This window comes from Sarcophilus harrisii, chromosome 3 (genome assembly GCF_902635505.1).
Source record: "Sarcophilus harrisii chromosome 3, mSarHar1.11, whole genome shotgun sequence".
Lineage (NCBI taxonomy): Eukaryota > Metazoa > Chordata > Mammalia > Dasyuromorphia > Dasyuridae > Sarcophilus > Sarcophilus harrisii.
Window position 1 is genome coordinate 74,501,700 of NC_045428.1, and position 8,403 is coordinate 74,510,102.

The window sequence follows — 8,403 nt, forward strand, 5'->3', positions numbered from 1 at the left end:
CCAAGATGTGGAAGACAACTCCATTTATTAAAAGCCTAACTATTCTCCAAGGCCCAGCTGAAATGCAGCCCCTTTGATGCCTTCCTTGATTATACAAACCATAGTAATTCCATAGTAATCAAAGGACTTTCTATTTAGTGACCTCTAAATAGAGATCCTCTAGTTCAAATACTGCATTTTATCAAGGAAGAAGCTGAAGACTAAAAATGGGAAATTACTTGCTCAATATCATATAGATATATTGAGAGAGTCAAGCTTTGAATTCAAGTCCTGACTTCAAATCCAGTATGTTCCCCATCACATTAAATCAACAGCACTTAGTTTGGTACTAATTACATGAATTATTTTAGCTATTTTCTTTACAAGATTGTAAACTCCTCAAGAAAAAGAGTTTATACATTACTTATACAATTTTGTATCCTACATTGAATCACAGAATCACAAAATTTCAGATTAAAAACTGGACTTTAGAGATCTAGCCCAAGATTATAGATTTTCATATTATATAAGTTCTCAGCAAAAAATATGAGTCAATGAGTGGCTTGAACCTTTTTGCTGCTATTTTTCCATGATCTGGGCTACTACCCTGCTAAATTCCATCATAGTTGTTAAACAGGATGTATACTAGACAGAGCTGGACACAGTCCTAAGTATTCCTTGGACACTCTGATATATATTGTAAGGGACTTCAAAAGGACTTACTTTCTCAAAAATAACTGCCTCAATTGTTTCACATTTTGCCCAAGATGCATGATAATAAAATCCCTGAATCATAGAATTTCTAAGTTGGAAAGGACTTTAAAAATCATTCAATACAATTTATATCTACTAAATTCTTTCTATCTCCCACCCTTGCCTACATCATACCAGACAATTAATGGCTATCTGGCTTTTGTCTAGTAACCTACAATGATGGAGAACTTATTTCCTCCAAAAGGCATCTCATTGCACTTTTAGGTAGCTCTATTAGGTAATTTTCCCTTATTGTTTCTCTCTCTGAAACTGCAAATTCTACTCTGTGGGACCAATTAAAACAAGCTTAATCCTTGCTTTACAGGGCAGTGTCTCAAATACTTGAAAAACAGAATAACATCTTCCTATGTCTTTTCTGAAGTAAACATCCTAATTCCTTCAAATGATTATCCTATGGCCAGATGTGTAGGCCTATCATCATTCTGGTTGTTTTCTTGATACAGTTCAGTTAGCAATAAACTTCCTAAAATTTGGCACCTAGAATAAAATCCAGAATTCCATATATGTATAATGGAACCAAATATGTCTTGTCTTCTTTATTTCGGATTAAAATTGAGTTTTCTTTTTTTAATCCTTTCACACTTTTCTAGTGCTGTTTTTAGAAGCATTATTTTTAGAAGATATCATAATATATAAGAATGAGCTCTAATTTGAAGTTTAAAAAAAAGTTATTAAGTTTCAGGTATGGAATTTAATTGCTGAGTGAGAAGGAATTTGATAAAGTGGGAAGAGAACTGGCCTTGATACTAAAAAGACCCTAATGCAAGCTCTGCCTCTGACAAACATTAGCTGTTACTTAACTCTATATTTTTCTTCTTTAACTCTAGATCTACTTTCTTTAAAACTTTGGACCAGCTCCACTTCTATATGTATTATCCCTATTCTTTTATGGCCAATTTTTATAATCTGTTAAACAATTCTGGCTAAGATATTACTGAATACTAGTGAGTGTAAATTCTAGGTAGAAGTTTTGCATTTTAATATGAGTTTGCTGGCATTATTATATCGCTTAAAAATACATGCACACACACACACACACATATAAACTTCACCTACCTCAGAAGATAGAGATGTTAATAGGAAATATATTATTCTTATTTAAATATTACTTATGTTTTTATACTTACAAAAGTAATAAATAATTACTATTTATATGGTGCTTGTAGTAATATTTTGTATTATATAATAAAATATATTATGGAAATAACAAAATATGTATTAAAATATAATATATAATATAACAATATAACTTAAATAATTATGTTATTATATAATATATTTATATAATAATAAGCGTTCTATGTTATTCAGTCATTTCATTGGTATCCAACTCTTCCTTACCCTTTTGGGGTTTTCTAGTCAAAGATATTGGAGTGATTTGCTATTCTCTTCTTCAGTTCATTTTATAAATGAGGAACTGAGGCAAATAGAGCTGTGATTTGCTCAGAGTCACATAGCTAGTAAGTGTCTGAGGCCACATTTGAACTCAGAAAGAAAGTCTTCCTGACTCTAGGCCCACCACTCTATCCATTGTGACACTGAGATGCTCTAATAATATATAAAAATCATTATTTATATATTACTTATATTATTAATTAGATGTTAGATAAGTTATATATAAATAATAAGTCATATATGTATTATTGGCAAGTCTATCTTGTGAGGTAGTTGGTGGTTTTAAACATAGATATGTATGTATATATTTTGTAAGAGAATGTAAAAATTCCGGCATGGCTTTTTTTTTTTTAAGATTATTAGGGTTAAGTGACTTGCCCAGGGTCTCATAGCTATTAAGTGTTAAATATCTGAGGTTGGATTTGAACTTGGGTCCTTTCTAATTTCAGGGCTAATGTTCTATCCACTGTACCATCTAGTTGTCCCTAAGGTTTATTTTAAAATGCACACATTCAACTTATTCGTCCATAATGTCTTAGTAAGAATTGTTTATCAGATTGTAAAGTTTAGCCTGTAAAAGAATAAAGATAGTATGCATAGATGAGTAGAGTGGGTCCAAAGAATAGAGATCATGGATTTAGTGTTAGAAGAAGAAAAGAGATCATTTATAATTTACTATAAGGCTGATTGCTGAGAGTAGTAGGGACAGTCTCATTTTTCTATTCATATCCACAGGGTCTGGCACATTGTGGGTTCTTGATAAATGCTCTATCATTGATTAGCCCCGGAGGAGATTCTGGGAGAGGTCAGTGGCCTCCGAGGGACGGCAGGAGGGGAGGCAGGGCTGCTCACCATGACTGGGGAGGAGGCCACTTTCACTGTGGCTGGAAGTGTAGTGGTTCCAGGAGACACAGCTACTGTTTTAACAGTGGTGGTCCCTGCGGGAACACTCAGTACTGTGGGAGCCGAGGAAGGAGGGATCTTCTGGGTGGCTGCAGCTGCTGCTGCCAATGCCGCCATACCGCTCATCTGAGGATTGCTGCCAATTACTGTCCCCTGGGCACTCTGTGTCGGCACAACCATTCGGACACCAGCAGGCAGCGAAGTCACAGTAACCGGAGCTTTCCCAGGTTGGCTGGCTGGTCGAACAGTGACCAGGGGAGTTCCAGCTGTAGCTTGGGGGCCAGTCACTTTGAGAACAGCAGGGACACCTTGAGTCCGACCTGTGGTGGGCACAGGGATGGGGCTGCCAGGCACTGTCGGCAAGACCTGGATGGTGGGGGGGGGGGGTTTGCAGCTGCCTGTGGGAGCAGCGTAATGCCAACCTGGGCCAGTGGCTGCAAGGCAGGGGCTGCTGCAGCTGGGGCAGGGCTCTTGGGGGGATTGATAGGCACAGATGGAACTGGGTTGGCTGCAGGCGAGGTGGCAGCAGCAGCAGCAGGAATGTCATACTTCTGGAGCTGCAGGAGATAGCTGTCAGCTGTTGGCACCGCTCCCCAGCTCACCTCTAGAGAGTTGGTGTTGGCTCGGACCAGCTGCACCCGGGCTGAAAAGGCTTTTCCGTCTCAAGGTACCAGAGGTCCTTACAGCAGATTTGGTTATTCCATGCCTTTCGGTAACCGTCTCGCCCACTCCAGATATAGAGCCGGGTATTGATAGCCATTGCACAGTGCCCAGCTCAAGCCTGGGGGATGTTGTCTTCCAGTGTGTCCATCAGAATAGCTTCCCAGGCCATGGTGTCCAAGTTGAGACAGGCCAGTGTGTTGGTGCACTTCCACTCCTTCTCATGTGTGGCCACTTTGACGTCATCCATAACAAGAGGAACCCAACCACCAAACACATACATTTTGTTTCCTATGGTGGTGGTTTTTTCTCTTTTGTTCTTATTTTTCCCTCAACATGATTCATAAGGAAATATGTTAAAATTGTATTGCATAACCCAAAAAAATGTTTACACAAATAATTAGGGAAAATTTTTAAAAATTAAAGAGAGAGAGGAGAATATCCTAGGCAAAGGAAATAATAAAGGTATGGAGGCAAAAGAATGCCAAAAATATTCAGAAAGTGAAGTCATTATTTTGAAACATTAAAATATATAGAGGGGAATAATTTGAGATAAGAATGAAATAATATGTAAGGCCAAGTTGTGAAAGACTTTGAATGCAAGACAAAGGAATCTGAACTTTACTGAATAGGCAATGGGTAGTTATTGAAGTTAGCTGAGCACTGGATTAATAGGGCCCAATCTATAAGCAAAAAAAAAAAAAAAAACAGCAACCAAGGAAAGTGTACTGAATCATGAGAATAAAGAGATCAAGTCTCTTAAAACATGGCATGCATATGGGACAAAATGTGTGAGTGAATGGGTTTTCACATGAAAAATTTTTTGACAAGAAATGAAAGAAAAATGAAAAGTTAAAGTCAGAGATAAATATATATATATATACATATATATATATGTGTGTGTGTGTGTGTGTGTGTTTTATTTTTCTTTCTCCTTCACCACAGTGAAAACACATCCTAAATTGTGCTGGAGTAAGGGATCAAAAAGCAAGAGCCTTTTAATTCCTCAGCTTCAGACAACCTCAAAGGACAGAGAAGGGAGAAAAAACACAGAATTATTATAGAAAAGAAGGATTTGGATGAGCCATCACTAAGGGTATATTTAATTAAGCTAATAAAAACTGAAATAGGAATTTTTTGACAGAACTGATCCACAAAGAAGTTATTTTAGGCCCGAGCAAAATCAGAATCAATGTAATTTTTTTAAAAGTAACTAATGATAGGAATTGGATTTATGATTTCACTGGTATAAGGAACTCCCAAGTGAGGAAACTCCCTCTCTCAACAAAAGATCAACTCCTTCTCTTCAGCTCACACAGTCTAAAGTTGACTAAAGCATTGAAAAGTGACTTTTCTAGGATAACAGTTAATATGTGTGAAAGACTGATTTTTGAATCAAAATCTTCCTGAGAGGGCTTCAAGTGCAGCCCTCTATTCACCACAGGAAGATTTTTTCAAAGAATTTCGATTCATCAGGCATCATTGATATTGCCTTCCTTTTAGTTGCTACCCCTGCCCCATGTCATCACTTCAATTAAGCAAATATTTATTCATTCTATTCTCTTCAATAAGCATTTAGTAAGTACCAACTGCATTCAAATTATCATATTAGATGATAAAACTAAAGATAATCATCTTTATCTCTGAAGAAATTTATTAGTTTGAGCCCTCAAAAAATTTATTAGATTTTACTATGAGGAAGTCACAATATTACTTGTTAGAGAAACAGAGACAAGTATAGCACAAACCTTTTCTCAAGAAGCTTGTAAAGAATCAGGGGGAAAGACATTGCACAAATATCTGTGCTACCAGGCAAAGAGAGAAACGCAATGGAAAGAGTCCTGAATGGAAAGTCCTGAATGACTTTTTACCTCAGCCTTCACACTTTTTCATTATTTATTCATTCATTCATTCATTTATTATTTATTTTACTTATTTGTTTTTATTTATTTACTTGTTTTTTATTTCATTTTAGTTTTGTCTTATTTCTTTTTATTCAATTTAGTTATTTTTGGTTTTTTTTTTTCATTTTCATGCACTGAATATATATGTTGGATATCCCTTTCCTTAACTGGTATCTAATGTGCCTATCAGACTATAAACTACTTAAAGTCAGGGGCCATAGCTCAAAATGTGTATCACCACTCTCAAACTAAAGTTCTGTCTGTTTTCAATTCCATGAGAAAAAATGCCCCTCCTTAGATAAACCGATCACTTCTAATCTCATCCATTATTGGTCAATCATTTTTTCAGTCACATAAGACTCTTCATAACCCTATTTGGGGGGTTTCTTGGCAAAGATACTTGAGTGGTCTACCATTTCTTTCTCCAACTCATATTTTATACATGAGGAAATTAGGCAAACAGAATGGTTAAGTGACTTGCCCAAGATCATACAGCTAGTAAGTATCTGAGGCCAGATTTAAACTCAGTAAGATGAGATTTCTTGATTTCTGGCCCAACATTCTATTCACTGCACTACCTAGTCACCCTGTTTCATCACCATGTTATTAACTCCAACTTTAGATTACATTTTCCTTAGCCTCTTCTCCTCTCTAATTGGAAGGTTGGAAGATGGATTACTAAACCTCTCCCAAATCTTTCCTCATAAAGGGCAGAAATTGGACCTCCAGCACACTCTGATCTCCATCCGCAGTTCTGCTTGGTTTCAACAGACTAAGATATCCCGTGGTGTCCATATCCCACCTCTACCCAGAATTTAGCACAATGCCTGGCACATAGTAGATATTTAACAATTGTTTATTGAACTGATTATATCTCCCACTTTTGAACAGAGAACTATAAGTGGAAGACTTTTTATGAAATTTCTATATGGCAAAAAACTAAAATTATAAAATATATTTCTGATATGACTCCATAAGTTACCTCTCTGTTTAGTATATAAATTAACTGATCACTAGGATGCAAATTGAATTAACAGTGAACTGTTGGCTTTAAAAACTTCTTTATCTTAATAAATATCCATATAATTAGACCACCTATTCCTAAGAGATTCTGACCACCAAATGGGAAAAAATCTTTTTCTTATGTAGAAAATCACAATTCCAGAATTAGTCATGGTTAATGAATAATTTCCAAAATTCTTCTCAAATATAGCATTTCTATTACATTAAATCATATCCACTAGAATAGATATTTGGTGTCTACCTAAATTATCATTAAACTACTCATAAAAAAGTCATAAAAGTTATAAACTATTTTATTTTGTATATATTAAAAAGGGACTTAAATGAAAGGTATGTCTCTCCTTAATATTTATGATCTTTTTAGGACTACAAGTCCTATGAATAAGAATTAATGATCCAAAGTGCACATAGAAACAGTACAATGGATATAGTGCTGGATTTCGAGTCGTCATGTTCAAATTCTACATTAGACTCATTAGCTATGTGACTTACCTAGCCTTTATTTGCTTCAGTTTTCTTATCTGTAAAGCAGAGATCATGATGATAATAATAATATCAACTACTTGCCAGAATTGTTATGAGAATTATGTGAGATAAAATTATTCAAATTTTTTTACATAGCTAAAAGTGTTGTATAAATCAATTAATATTATAGCTATATAAGATTTATATAATATTTGCATATACATTTTGTACACAAGTGTACAAAATGTATATGCAAATATTATCACTCCCCCCTTTTTTTAACTAGACCTAAGATTTCATCAGTGAGGTGAGTTCCCAGTTGAAGAAACTCCTTCTACCAAAGCAAATTGGCAAGTGTTCTGCAACTTAAGCACTAAAATACTTGTCCTGGGAGGTAAGTGACTTGCCCAAAGTCACAAAGTCAGTGTATGTCAGAGTTTGACTGCAAAACTATCCCTCTACTATACCATGCTCTCTCTCATGTCCATTTCACAGATAAGGAAACTGAGCCTCAAAGAAGTTAATCAGCTTTTCACATTAAGTCACACAGCTAAGTCATGTTAGAGGTACGTCTCAAATTTTAAATTTCTCACTCCCCCCAAGAATTTCACTTGTAGAATATTAGATTAAATCTTTAGATATATATTTACTCAAAAGGTATTTTCTGGGCTATGATATAGATACGTCACCCAGATCATCCTTGACTTCTCTCCAGAACATTCTGTTCTTCATTAGTTCCCCCCCCCCAAAAAAAACCCTCAAACCTTGACTATTCTTCTTTCCCTATACATTCTTCTCTGAAGAGTAGATCTCTTATGGCTTAAAATATCACCTATATATTGGTAACAACCTAATCTCTATCACTAATTTTGGTCTCTCTGAAGATCCTGGCTCCAATCTTCACTTGCTTATTGGAAATTTCCACTAGAAAAATCCATACTAGTCATTTCAAACTCAGCATGACTGAAACAAAATATATCATCTATCTTATCTAAAAAATTGCCTTCCCTCTTCTGACTTCTTCATTTCTATCAATGGTACAGTGTCATCACTCTTTTGGGTCATTAGCACTTGAAACTTCAAAGTTATATTTAACCTTTCTTTTCTAGTCTGCCCTAGACAGACTGCACCAGGTTCTGACAATGTTTTTCCCCATCAGGATTTTGCAAACATGCCTTATTTCCCATTTATACTGCTGTCACTGTAGAACAGGACCTTATCATCTCTTGCTTGGCTTTGTGCAATAACCTCCAAAATATTATAATGGATCTCAGAGATCCATTTTCCTCTAAGTTTTGCT

At 35.6% G+C, this 8,403-nt stretch overlaps 1 pseudogene; it reads right to left on the reverse strand.

Moving 5' to 3' along the window:
* Positions 1–2,919: 2,919 nt before the first annotated feature.
* On the reverse strand, positions 2,920–6,410 carry LOC116422524 (annotated as a pseudogene).
* Positions 6,411–8,403: the final 1,993 nt, after the last annotated feature.